This window comes from Lepisosteus oculatus, chromosome 14, assembly GCF_040954835.1.
Source record: "Lepisosteus oculatus isolate fLepOcu1 chromosome 14, fLepOcu1.hap2, whole genome shotgun sequence".
Taxonomy (NCBI): domain Eukaryota; kingdom Metazoa; phylum Chordata; class Actinopteri; order Semionotiformes; family Lepisosteidae; genus Lepisosteus; species Lepisosteus oculatus.
Genome location: NC_090709.1, coordinates 10,534,854 through 10,549,386, shown reverse-complemented (window position 1 = coordinate 10,549,386; position 14,533 = coordinate 10,534,854). Strand labels below are relative to the sequence as shown.

At 43.3% G+C, this 14,533-nt stretch overlaps 2 non-coding genes across 2 annotated transcripts; both read left to right on the top strand.

The window, feature by feature from the left end:
- Window positions 1-1,636: 1,636 nt before the first annotated feature.
- On the top strand, window positions 1,637-1,724 carry trnay-gua (transfer RNA tyrosine (anticodon GUA)). The gene is given in 2 exon segments: window positions 1,637-1,673; window positions 1,689-1,724. It is a non-coding gene; the product is annotated as a tRNA-Tyr (tRNA).
- A 3,498-nt stretch (window positions 1,725-5,222) lies between these two features.
- On the top strand, window positions 5,223-5,304 carry trnal-uag (transfer RNA leucine (anticodon UAG)). Its single transcript has one exon. It is a non-coding gene; the product is annotated as a tRNA-Leu (tRNA).
- Window positions 5,305-14,533: the final 9,229 nt, after the last annotated feature.

The following is a 14,533-nucleotide window of genomic DNA, read 5'->3' as shown; positions in this document are numbered from 1 at the left end:
TGTTCATTTGAAGGAATTGAGGAAACTATGAAGGATCGCAGAACAACCAAAGATACATTTGGGCATCTGCTATTGGTAAAGATGAAAGAGTACCTTAAGTGTGAAGCTTTCATACACACGAGAGAAAAAAACAGTTTTAATGCACTTCATTAAACTGATGGTATGCTTATCAATCGTGCGTAAAGTGTACATAGCAGAGGATGGTTTCGATCCATCGACCTCTGGGTTATGGGCCCAGCACGCTTCCGCTGCGCCACTCTGCTGACAGCTGTTATAATGTGATTCAACACAACTGCTCTATCTTTGCTTTCTAAAAGTGCGCCCGAGATGAAAAGTCTAAACGGTAAACGCAGACGTCACTTTGAGCACTTGGTCTTTTATAGCACAAATCATCACCCGCTGCTCTACATGGGCGTGTCTTCAATATCGTTGAGAACCAAACCTTCTGCTTTCCGAGGCAACTGATTCTTTCGTCGTTAATTCCCAAATCTTCAATGAGAATCAGTGAAACGAAAATCAAACACATGTACACACTCGCGTCCTAACCTGAAAGAAAAATCTACACCCACTTTATAATACTGAAAATGATTCAGGAAGTACAGCAAAGTTCTAAAACCAGCGAATGCATCTGCATACAGTACATAAAATGTCAATTTTTCAAAAGTAAAATCTTCAGCTTTGAAAGATTACCATCCATATATTTTCGTTTTTCTCTTTTTTTACATAACACGCTTTCGAGAAACAAACTCTTTTAATTAAGGTTTCATTAGAAAATGTGTATCTTGGTTTGCCAAGTTAAAATCGGCACATCCCAGTGGGCAAAAGATGTAGAATATACGACTATTGAATGCATACCAGACGTGTAACTGTGCTCCGTAACTGGTCTAGAATGAAATTGATTATATGTTTATTATACATAAATGGTTGTAGTTCTATTATACGGATACATTTAGAAGACTACTATACATATATAGTTAAAGGTCTATTATACATCAAAGAAAGATTTTTATAGGTGTAGAAACTAGTAAATAAAGCCAATGATTTATTTTAGAAATTTATTCTTAAAATATACAACTATTCACACCTGAAAAATATGTAATTCAAATTATACATTATATACAATATTGTAATCAACAAATGTCTAACCATCATAAAAAACACAACTAGTAAACTTCAGTTACAAATTCTAGTAACATGGCAATATATATATATAGTAATGACAAACACAAACTAATACATGAACACGCTAATATTTAACTCAAAACCACATTTCGAAACTTCTTTATTTCCACGAAAATATTATGAATGTAGCACAAACACTACTTTCTAATAAAGACAGAAAGAAACTATTTGTTTTGTGTCTCATGGTGATCCTCCTCTCGATACTAATGAAATGTTTAATATGATCCCTCGAGAAAAAAAAGGAGTCAATTTCCGCCTGGAATGATTGATGCCCCATCAAACATTTTGTAATATCCCCGGAAGTTTATACAGTAGAATCCTGGTTCGTGGCTTAAATTCAAGGTAAACAAGACTAAGGAAACGAGTTGGAAACTTGATGTCGAAGTGGGATTTAAATCACCCGGAACATTTCACTACATTGGGCAGTATGTGCTAGGGAGCATTGCTTGACATCCCTTTGATAGCTCAGTTGGTAGAGCGGAGGACTGTAGTGGAGTCAGTAGGGAATCCTTAGGTCGCTGGTTCGATTCCGGCTCGAAGGAAGGTGCTTTTTGTGTACTTTAATCAAAGAGTTAAAAAAGCGAATCTGTTTCATTCAGACATTTATCAAAAGTTCAATAAACGACGAAGTAGAGGTTCCTGTTCCGAATTCAGCCCACGTCTGATTGTCTTGTTTTGGCCAAGATCCGATCTTTGAATTAAGGGACTACTCTGTCTGCTTTGTAATTCAAAAATACATACAAATGTCAAGTTTTTTGTAGATATAAAGGTGTTCTCTGTTTTCAAAGGATAGGTACTTAATTGGCATAATGATTTGGTATTGATTTTGTATCGTTGTATTATGAAGTTTGTGCTTTCTGTGTTTTTATCGTATTGTGAACTTATTTTTTAAACAAATGCTTACAAAGGCAAACAGGGCACACATCTGTTTATACCAGTGGTGAATTGTACATTTGTACAAGCTACTGTGCACTTCTGGGAGTATAACAGGTTCGATATAAAGTGGCAAAAATATAAAAGGGGAATATACCCCAGACTGCGTATAAGCTCTCGTTGTGACTGTTGTTTTATTTTTAGATAAAAATGGCGTACTGTGCACGAAATGTTGCAGAAACACAATTTGATATTTTAATAATTATTATTTTAATAATTTGATCAAATTGAGGCCCAGGATCCAAATCTTCAGTTCTGATTTTTTTAAGTGATATCTTTCCTTCCTGTCGTGGAAGTCACACGATGTGAGCAATTGTTTTTTTTTACGTTGCGATCCAAAGATCCTCAGGCGCACTGTAACCAAACCAGGATGGATTCTGCTCGGAGCCGGACTGAGCTCATTCTCACTCCCTGTGCTAAAAACAGAATTAGCTCTTCCCCGAACATCGTCTACAGCTGCTGGATGGTGCTCTGCGTCTTACTGCTCCGGCAATTACTTTGACGAAAGACAGATCACTTGTGCGCTTTTAACCTTCTCGCAGCTACAGCTATAGCCCTGAAAAAAGCATTAGCTTTATCAGTTTTTACATTAATCTATTTTGAATCAAAGTTTGATATTTTTTTTTTTATTGCATTTTACATTACAATTATAATAATAATAATAATCATTATTATTATTACGCACACTTATATAGCGCTGTTCTGGATACTCCACTCAATGCGCTTTACAGGTAATGGGGACTCCCCTCCACCACCACCATTCTCCTGAATGATCACAGAGAGTCAGGACCTCGGTTTTACGTCTCAGCCGAAGGACGGCACCTGTTTACAGTTTAGTGTCCCCTTCATTGTACTGGGATATTAGGACCCGCATGGACCGCAGGGTGTGCGTCAAGCGACAGAAACCAGACGTGTGTCGGGCTCGGCTGCGAGCAGGACAATGACATCACAGGGACAAAGTAGAGGAAATCAAAAGGGTTCTATAAAAGACCTGTGTAAGCTGTTGGTTTGCAGTCTGGACTCTAAATCCTCCTATCCGATTTTAAATCTCTCTAATACCTGAGCTGCGGCTTCTTCCGAGTATTTATTCGTATACTTATTATGTGTAAGTGTATAGATGAAACCTTTCATATATTGTTCAGTTTAAATCAAAATGCTTTACTAATACAAGAGAGAAATATAGTATGAAGGATGTGACAAATCTATGATTTCTTGGAACAAAACGGTTTTTATTTGCATTCGAAATGAAGCGGAATTTTAGCGGGACACACAAACCCTTTGTCCTTTTTAGAGTTTTTAGAGTGAACAGACATAAATGTAGAAAACGTGTTTTTTAGCACTACAATAGCAGGGTCAGTGGCATAATGAATAACGCGTCAGGCCTCGCGTCAGAAAATTATAAGTTGGACTGCCGTCTGGCTTGTTGCGTTTATACCACTTACGTTGTTTTATATAAATGAACTCCACCTGAAAGCTATAGAAAACACTTTGGGTAAGTTGTCTGCAGCCTCATGCGAATTTCGACAACTAACCCAAAACACTGTACTGTCTGGAGATCAGCTCCAGCTCTGAACTCAATTGCAATGAAAAACCATGCGTAACAAAACTGGAGAACAGCTGAACTTGTGTTCAGTTCGGTGATGAGGGATCAGAACTGTCCTTGTTGTAATTAGCACGAACTGCACAGGCTCTGAATCAGACCATGTCAATTAGTCTGATCAATGTAGGACACGTTAATGTAGAATTATTAAAAGGTTTATTAGTTAGTTAGTTCAGGTTTACCCACCTGAACTAATGTAGAATTATTACTTGGTCTGTCTCTTGTTTGTATATAAATGAATGTCTCTGACAACTTAATGTTAGTTTTACGATGTAGGTCAGGCGTTGACATATGCACGAGTATACTAAATGTCTCACTCCTGATTCAACTCATGTTCTATAGGAGATTGGCGATTCCTCCTGTTTCTCATACAACCATATCAGAACAGAAGCCCGTTTCACCCAGCTCTGATTCAAGATCGACTTGCATCTTTATCCCTTTTTTGTTCGTGATCATTATTTTCTTTAGTTATGATCAATATTGAACTTTTTCTAAATGAAATGACAATAATCAAACATGCAGGCAGATTTTTGAAAAGTATTCGGAATTGACAGGGTGCCCCTTTGGAACAATCGTCAGAAATTGTGAGAAAATGAAAGTTATGTAAGCTCTCACACAAAGCATTGAAGATTGGAATCTGAGTGTAAAAAAGTTACCCGTCTCCCAATGATAGGCAGGGATACACACCATGACTCGAATAGACTCAGCGAACTTTAACACCTATGATATTACGAGTGCTTTGCACGTGTCGAATTTCAAGAAGGAACTACTACAACAGTTGTGGACATAATTCAATACCACCGGCAAAGTCCAATGCCGGCAACTTCTGAGAAAATAATGTTCACTCATGGAATTTGGTCTTTGAATGGCTGGCGGGAAAATTCATTTATACTCCTGTTGCACCCTCAGCTGAAACATGTTAAAATAACAACGCAGATTTTTTGGAGAACCTGACAAGAATTATTGGGTTAGCACTGTATGTATTCTTGTATATTTACTTTAATTTTAATATAAATGTAAACATGCATGCTGTATAATCTATTGTAATTTTAAAATATGTTAGCTGAGGATGCGAGGAGGGCTATTATACCTTGTGAAACATGCAAGGAACTGTAAAAAAGGCTGGTATTTGAATAAAATTGGCGATCACAAGAAAACCACAATTTATGTGGTATTATCATCAATATCCTTCAAAATCGACGTTCAAATGAAGGATTTGAAGAAACTATGAAAAAAGCAATAGTAGTAGCAGAGGATTTTGATTTTTGCTCTTCAAGTCAGTAGATCACCGTAGAGTTGTGCCCCTACAAACAGCACAAAGGATGAAACCCACCTCCTTCGCTATTGCTATGTTTGTGCCGGTGAAAGTAGCGTTTGTGCTATTGAAAGCATCTCGGAAGATGAAGGTGCAGTCACTTCCACATGTCATGATGTCATTATATCCGACGACAAGAGCTGAAGCCCCCCAGTCCAAGCCAGCAATGTGAGGAAGATGGACATGGAGGAAGGTAGCGTGGCCGAGCGGTCTAAGGCACTGGATTTAGGCTCCAGTCTCTCTGGGGGCGTGGGTTCGAATCCCACCACTGCCAAATGTTAATATTTTAAGACCTGTAATACGATCAGTAAAAGTGCTTTTTGTTAGGCTGCAGGAGGTGTTTAGAGATAGACTTTCTAAAAGACAGGCTTAACATCAAGGCAGAAAAAATATTTTGTTTTCTCAACAGAAATTCTCTTTGGCAAGTTCAGCTTTATGTAGGGAACAACATCTGCCAAGATCACTTTTGAGGCAGTGCACATGATAGTGTACCGGCAAGTACAGTACATTTAATATTGGCTGTGGTGGTGAGCTGCTTTTGTCTGTGAAACTTTTAATTCTTCACGCCGAATCGTTGGCAGGGGTAAAGCTTATTAAATCTTTGAACATAGCTCTCCATCAGAAGTACTTTGTTCGTGATCAAAAGAGATCAGAGGATTAACTTCATGAATTCACATAGCATACCTTACAGGAAAGATTTAAAAGGGGAATTGATTGTGCTTCCTGATGTTGTTCCTGTGGTTTCTTTGGGTACAAAGGTGAATGTTCTTTGACGTTCTGCTAGAGTATCCACTGGGTGGGCTTTATCAATTAGCTCGGATAGGTCATCAGTGCTCCGTCTCCGGAAAATAATCAGCACTGTCGATCACGAGTTTACAGATTTCTCCAAATAACAACTATACATTTAAACCCAGTGGTTAGCATTCCTTCAATCCAATAGTTTTACTCTGGGTAAAAAGCAGCGCAATCTACAGATAGATGATATTCAAATATTTCAACGTTCTTATTGGATTACCTGTATGGAGATATCGCTCAGAATTCCTAATATGATTTTGAGTTCAGTTTTGCTTTACTACTTTCAGAGTCTTTTATTGACCTTGCTGAAGCAGAGAAGTGACATAATCACAAATGCGACCTACCTGTGCTGCTGTTTCTGGTTAATAATGATTATTACGAGGAAAAAAAAACAGCTCCTTGCATGAAGAGCAAGAGCAACCAACGCACTCGCTTGTTGAGTTGGGTTTTTTCCGTGGTGCTCTTCCTCAGATGCAAAGTTATTTGGCGAGCAAGGACCTCTGAGAAGGAGCCTGAATCCGTCAAGAACTCAGAAATCACAGATCATCTTGAAAAGATTTGGGGATGCACTGGCTCAGTTATTTGAAGGAACCTATACCACCAACGCACATCTGAGAACCACCTGCACATTTTCGCAATCCTCTCTCTCACCTACAAAGTTATGAAGACACAGACGACCAACAAAAACTAATTTGATTCACTCAAGGCTTCACTCTTCTGTTACGATGTTGTTTTAATTAATGTTAGCTGTGATGAGGTGTTGTTTCTGTCTCTTAAAGTTTAAGAGTCTGCTCCTTTCTTCCTGGTATAGAAATAACATGTTCCATCTTTGTTTACAAACACCACTGTTAATAATTGGTCCATCTCTAAAGCCTGTGGGTATTGACAAGGCAATTCAAAAGCACATATTAAATAAAAACACGATCCTTCTTGTTACCATTCCCATGGTTGGAGCGTTGTTTCGCCCTTTAATGTTCTTCTACAATATTTACAGACAGGGCTTTATTACTGGAGTTGTGTGCATCGGTCCATGAACATCAACTGTACTGCTGTTTTTCTATTCGTAATTTAATCGCAAGCACTTAAAAGATGCAAAAAGGTTTCAAAGAAAACATAATTGAAAGACAGTCGAGTAAGGAGGTAGGAAAACGCACTCCCCCGTTGAAGAATCAACCACCGTCGCCCATGTGACTGGATATAAAAATAAATTATTCATTTCAATTATTCATGAAGGGTGGATTGTGGTCAGTAAACATATGCACATCTTTAAGTCAGTTCCACCATCTGTGCCATAGGGGATGTAGCTCAGTGGTAGAGTGCATGCTTTTCATGTATGAAGTCCTGAGTTCAATCTCTGGTGTCTCCAGATGTCTTATATTATTGTGCTCACATCGCAGTCTTCTGTTGAGTGAGAACTCTTTGCTCGTGTTCATAGAGAGCCAGGTTTACACAATTAAATTCAGTCACACACGAAGTGCTACAGTGTTGCTCTGCTGTTTTAAATGTACCTCCAAAGCATTTTGTTCTGTTAACTACCAAATGATTTGAACTAATTTTACGTCATATTCAGGAAATCCAGAGAAGGTCATCAGACTTTTAGTGGCTGTTGAAGAAAACACCTCTTGAATCTCACCAGAGATCATTCAGCAAGGGAGTTAACAGGGGTTAACATAGAGAGTGGCGGGGGTGGGATGTCAGGGCTTGACGTCACTGCTTTATGCAGAGAGTGGAGGGGAGGGTTTCAGGGCCATAAGACACTGCTTTATGCAGAGAGTGGAGGGATTGATGTCAGGGCCATATGACACTGCTTTACACAGAGAGTGGCGGGGGTGGGATGTCAGGGCCTGACAACACAGCTTAATGCAGAGAGTGGAGGGGTGGGGGTCAGGGCCATACGACAGTGCTTTACACAGAGAGTGGCGGGGGAGGGATGTCAGGGCTTGACAACACTGCTTTATGCAGAGAGTGGAGGGGAGGGTTTCAGGGCCATAAGACACTGCTTTATGCAGAGAGTGGAGGGATTGGTGTCAGGCCATATGACACTGCTTTACACAGAGAGTGGCGGGGGTGGGATGTCAGGGCCTGACAACACAGCTTAACGCAGAGAGTGGAGGGGTGGGTGTCAGGGCCATACGACACTTCTTTATGCAGAGAGTGGCGGGGGTGGGATGTCAGGGCCTGACGATACTGCTTTACGCAGAGAGTGGAGGGGTGGGTGTCAGGGCCATACGACATTTCTTTACGTAGAGAGCGGTGGAGGTGGGATGTCATGGTTAAATGACAGTGCTTTCCATTGAGAGTGGTGGGGGTGGGATGTCATGGCCATAAGACACTGCTTTATGCAGAGAGTTGAGGGATTGATGTCAGGGCCATACGACAGTGCTCCACTCAGGCCTCTGCTTGAATTTGTACTCCTCCTCTCTCTCCCTACCTCTACCTCTCCCTCTCTATACCTCTCTCCCTACCTCTCCCTTTTCCCCTCCCTACCTCTCTCCCTACCTCTACCTCTCCCTCTCTGTGGGGCCAGTAGGGGGCGCTCACCCTGCGGTCTGCGTGGGTCCTAATGCACCAGTATAGTGACGGGGGACACGATCTGGCCCACCAGCGACGAGCAGGTTACCAGATCTAGACACAGGGGGCAACTCTTAGTCGTATGAGCTTAGTCACACATCGCAGCGATTAAAAAACAAAACAAACATATTATGTCTGTTACTAACGACTTTTTTTTCTTACATTGAAAGTCTCTTTCCCGGGTGATTTTCTAGCGCAACTGGGGCTCTTCATTTCTCCTCTGTGTCTCATCGCGGGCGGATTTGAAACAGACCGCAGAACCTGCCGCTGCAGTGCTCTCGGTTAGGGGCTCTCATCCTGCATCACCAATCTTCCACAGGAGGGACGGAGCTGGATTTCTGTCTGGAAAATAAACTCCAGAGTGAGAGAGAGAGAGCAGAGAAGGGTAGGGAGAGTTAGAGAGAGGTAGTGCTGTAGAGAGGTAGAGAGAGGGAGAGAGGTGGAAAGAGAGGGGGTTAGGGAGAGAGGGAGAGGTAGAGAGAGGGAGAGGTAGAGATAGGGAGGGGAAAAGGGAGAGGTAGAGAGAGGGAAAGGTAGAGGTAGGGAGAGAGAGGGAGGAGGAGTACAAATTCAAGAAGGAGAAAATCCACAACACAACACAGGCGTCGGCATGCGTGGGCTACAAAAGGAACAAGTAAAATGTTTCTTCCGGGCTGAAAAGAGAAGGAAGGAAAACACACCGTTGCGGCGCTACGACACGAAGACGCCGAGCCAGTTGAGCACAGCAAACCCAACCTGTTCTCACAAGTTGCCTGCGCTTCAGGCGAAATAAAAGCTGCTGAGCTAAATCAGGAAAGCAGTAACTATCAGGACTGCTCACTGTTCCTCAGGCTGGGACAGGAGGTCACACACTGTATTATTATTATTGAGAGACAGGCTCACTGTCTGTTCCTCAGGCTGGGACAGGAGGTCACACACTGTATTATTATTATTGAGAGACAGGCTCACTGTCTGTTCCTCAGGCTGGGACAGTGGATCACACACTATATTATTATTACTGAGAGACAGGCTCACTTTCTGTTCCCCAGACTGGAACAGGAGATCACACACTGTATTATTATTATTGAGAGACAGGCTCACTGTGTGTTCGTTTGGGCTGGGACAGTAGATCACAATGTATTATTATTATTGAGAGTCTGGCTCACTGTTCCCGAGGCTGGGACAGGAGATCCCACACTGTATCATTAGTATTTATAGACAGACTCACTGTCTTTTCCTCAGTCTGGGACAGGACGTCACACACTGTATTATACTTATTGAGAGACAGACTCACTGTCTTTTCCTCAGTCTGGGACAGGTGGTCACACACTATATTATTATTGAGAGACAGGCTCACTGTCTGTACCTCAGGCTGGGACAGTAGATCACACTGTATTATTATTATTAATATTATTGAGAGTCTGGCTCACTGTTCCCCAGGCTGGGACAGGAGATCCCACATTGTATTATTATTATTTCGAGACAGGCTCACTGTTTGTTCCTCAGACTGGGACAGGAGATCCCACACTGAATTATTATTATTGAGAGACAGGCTTACTCTCTGTTCCTCAAGCTGAGACAGGACATCACATACTGTATTATTATTGATTGACAGGCTCACTGTTCCTCAGGCTGGGTCAGGAGCTCACACAGTATTATTATTATTTAGAGACAGGCTCACTGTCTGTTCCTCAGGCTGGGACAGGAGATCACACACTGTATTTTTATTATTGAGAGACAGGCTCACTGTTCCTCAGGCTGGGACAGGAGTTCAAACTGTATTATTATTATCATTGAGAGACAACCTCACTGTTCCTCAGGCTGGGACAGGAGATGACACACTGTATTATTATTATTGAGAGACAAGCTCACTGTTCCTCAGGCTGGGACAGTAGATCACACTGTATTATTATTATTGAGAGTTTGGCTCACTGTTCCCCAGGCTGGGACAGGAGGACACACTCTGTATTATTATTATTGAGAGACAGGCTCACTGTCTGTTCCTCAGGCTGGGACAGGAGATCACAAACTGTATTATTATTATAGAGAGACCTGCTCTTTCCTGACTGTTCCTTAGGCTGGGACAGCAGATCATAATCTGCTTTATTATTATTGAGAGCCTGGCTCACTCCTGTCTGTTCCTCATGTTGGGAAAGGAGATCACACACTGTATTATTATTATTGAGAGACAGGCTCAATGTCTGTTCCTCTGACTGGGGCAGGAAATGACACACTGTATTATTAGTATTGAAAGTGTAGCGACGAGGCTTATTAATAAGGCAGAATTAAGTGTTTCTGAGCTTTCCCAAATTAGGCCTCATTTCTCTGTTCATCTCTGTGGTGCAGCCACAGAGAAACTATTCATGCAGGCTGATTTAAGATGTTTTCTTTTGATAAGGGACAGCTCCCAAATGGGGATGCACTTAGCTAAGCCTGGCTATCATGATCAATGGTCATCCATTGGTGCCTATCTGTCTAGGGAGTGCCAGTTGGACATCTGGACTGCATTCCTAAGTGTCAGGAGTAAGTGACTCATATCTCACCTTGATCAACCAATCAGGGACTGGTAGGGCCGAGTAACCCACGTGGGACTCTGATGCCCATGGAACTTTCAGCCAATCAATGAGCTGAAGTTACTCCAGGTAAAAACAGGCAACACAGAGATTCAGTAAGATTCAGAAGGGATTCAGGAGAATTCTGTGGACTTTTCTAAAGGGAATTCAAAGGAGAATTCCAGGCCAGGACGGCCCAGGAGCAGAAGGCTCCCAAGGGCAGGACATTCTCGCAGCGCGCCTCCTGACCATCCTGAGACTCAGCCCGGACAACCACGGAACGGCCAGTGTGTCCGAGTGCCAGAACTTTCCTTTGTTCTAAGAGTCTAGACTCTAGAGGTTGCCAGAGAGTAAGCAGAGGATCCACCCGACGTTAGCACCAGCAGCAGGCCTCGTGAACAGGTCGGAACTGTGGACAGCTGAATCACTATTCAGAACTAACGCTTCATCAGGAACGAACCGGTCCTCTTCCTGACTTGCTGGGACCCACAGTCATCTTTTCTCCTGTGCACAAACTTTGCTAGTTAAAGCCAACACTAACTAGCCGGTCAGTGAGCATCAGCAGCGCACCGTCGCAAGCCGCACAGCACAGCCTGGCACCGAGCCAGAGAGCGCGGCTTGGACAGCAACAGCCTGCAACTGTTTCTTTGTGCCCGCAGGAGATCTGAATCCCCAGAGATTGGATGAGTATTTAATTTCAATGCATTACAGCGTGAGGATTTAATTGTTATCCCAACCAGTTGATATCAATTTAATTCCTAAGAGTTATGTACTTGTTTTGAGTATCTAATGTAGAAGTTATAACCAAGTTAATTTACGAAACGGTCTTAATGAATGATATACTGAACGTATGTCCTCTTGATATGTGTAACACTTCGTAACTGACTGAATATATATCTTTTGTATTCTGATAACCCTCTCGATAAGATCTGTTAGGTTTACATGCGTATTCTATGTATTAATAAATGTATCCTCGTGTATTAGTACCTGTGTGTGTGCGTTGTTTGAGTTATGTCGCATGGTTGGATTCTAAAGCCATCAAAAGAATCAACTTTGTGATTTACTGCTACAATTAATAATTATTCCAGTAAATGCCCAAACCCTACAGAACTGGTGCCTTCAGAGAGCCACTACATTTACATTTTGGCTATGGCAACATTACAAGCTCCTTCAGGAACTTGTAGAAAAACTTTTTGGTTGGGTAGCTGCACTTCGGTAGCTGTATCATGTCTGTCATAGGTTATTGTAACAGGTAACTGTGGTGTGCTGACCAGCCAAATCTTTCCCACCTGCTCAACCTGGAGTTCCTTAACCTCACTTTTGCTCGTCACTGTGGCTTTACACTTTTCAGTGGCAGCCCCCTTTCTGATACCACATAACCTCTGAGTTGTGTCCCTAAGGAATGGCTTACTTGGGCATACCCAGTGGATATCCTTGGTTGATATACACAGTTCAAGTTTTGGAACAAGGTACAAATTCGGATCATCCTCCTGGTAAGCTATGAGCGGTGGGGTGGTCAACTTCACATGCATGTCCCCCCCTCCAGAAGCCAACGTTCAATATAGACTTGAGTCTATAGATATCCTTGCTACTCACGATGGGAAGGTTCAACAGGAAACCTATTTCCTTGGCTTCGGGGTTGACATGTATGGGAATGGCACTGCCTAGACTGTATGCAAGATGTACTTGCACTGGCTGCACCATCTCGGAAGTGTTTGTCCTCAGTACTTCTTCTACTAAGGACAGTGGAACCAAGTAGGTTGGAATCTGTCCCATGGCTAGGCTAGTTACCGTGGCACTAAGCTCCCTAAGCAGATCCTGCATCAGCATTCTGACCTGTTGCACATAAGCATAGTCCCACTGTAACACGTCGACAATCCTGCCCACGGTGTGGAGGGTGTTATTTAACACTGCTGCATGAAGGTTTACTGCTAAAATTGTGCCCTGTAAGGTTTTCCCTAGGCTTTTCAGCCGCTGCTGCTGTTGATACAGCCTGTCATAAATTTCTGGCATTTCCTTACGTAACCCAGACACCTGCCTACTCAGGGTGGTCAGGGTGACAGTGTTAGCAGCAAACAGACCAGCTGAAAATAGTGAACCCACGGCGGAGGCCGCAGCAATCAGACCCCCCAAAGAACCTTTTGGGGAGGCTGAGGCCTGTCATCTCCTCCTGGGTGACTGTTGCCTTCCTCAGCTGGCGGAGCATGTGTATAGTGTCTAGCTGGGCATGCCATATAGTATCCCCACCCCACTACCTACCATGATAGGACACCCTACTGTTCATGTTGATGTGCTTCCGAAACACATCATGTGGGTCCAGCCGTACATACACTCGCTGAGTATATGTTCTGCAATTTGTTAACAACAATCCGGGAGCGTCCTGCAGGACTATGCCGGTAGGAGGACCGGGTTCCACAACTTCAAGGGGCTGTGTCGAGGCAATCCACAGTACTGTCAGGACCAGCCATGGCAGTTTTAGGATTCCCATTCTGGAACACAGATGAGGCACATGGTACAGTTCCACTATAATTTTGAATATATTTTCCTAGCAGGACCTACACTACAGTACCCAACTACCTGCAGCTACAAAGGGGCACCCCCCTCTTTGATCGGGTTTGGACTTTTAACCCTATTCTGTGTCCTCCGGCACCATTTGAGGTGGGCGATACAACCGGAGGTGGTTGCGATGCACCCACTTGTAGACCAGAGATTGCCTTCCCTTTTCAATCCGAATTCGATAAGCTACCGGTGATACCTTATCAACAATCTCCTGGGGTCCTGTCCAACTGGGTAAGAACTTCCGGGCCACCCCTGTGAGTTTGGCAAATTGGAAGTACAGGACCTTGTCTCCTACTTGGAGTTCCTGGTTAACTGCCTTTCGGTCATAGTATGCTTTCCTACCCTCTGCACTCCTTCCCAGATTGTTCTGGGCAAAAGCAAAGGTTGCCTGCAGATGTGCTCGCAGGTCTGACACATACTGATGGGCCGTAGCAGTCCCCGTCGTGCTCAGGTCCTCCACCCCATAAAGACAGTGTAGGGGAAGAGTCATCTTCCGACCTGTCATCATCTCAAAAGGTGGGACCCCCGTAGAGCAATGGGGCGTGGCTCGGATGGCCATCAGAACCAGGGGCAGCTTAATGTCCCAGTCCCTACTGCTGGTGGAGACAAACTTTTTGAGCATACTAACCACCGTTCGGTTTGTCCTTTCTGCCTGGCCCGAGGATTGAGGGTGGTAGGAGATATGCAACTGGGCCTTGACCCCAAGCATATTCCACAGGGTTGCCATTACTGTAGCTGTGAAATGGGTTCCCCGATCCGAGTCCACGGTCAGGGGGAGTCCCCATCGACTGAACACATGGTTCACCAACAGCACTGCAGTTGTCTCTGCCGTGTCGTTGGGTGCTGGGAGGTACTCAATCCATTTTGTGAATGCACACGTAAAAGTGAGGAAATATTTGTTCCCTCTGGATGACCTCACCAGCGGCCCCACCCAATCCATTTGTAGATTGGACCAGGGGAATGTCATGCCCTTTTTCTGGAGTGGTGCCCGGTGCAAGGGCCGTGATGGTTGGAACTGGCTACACGTCAGACACCCCTTTACATACG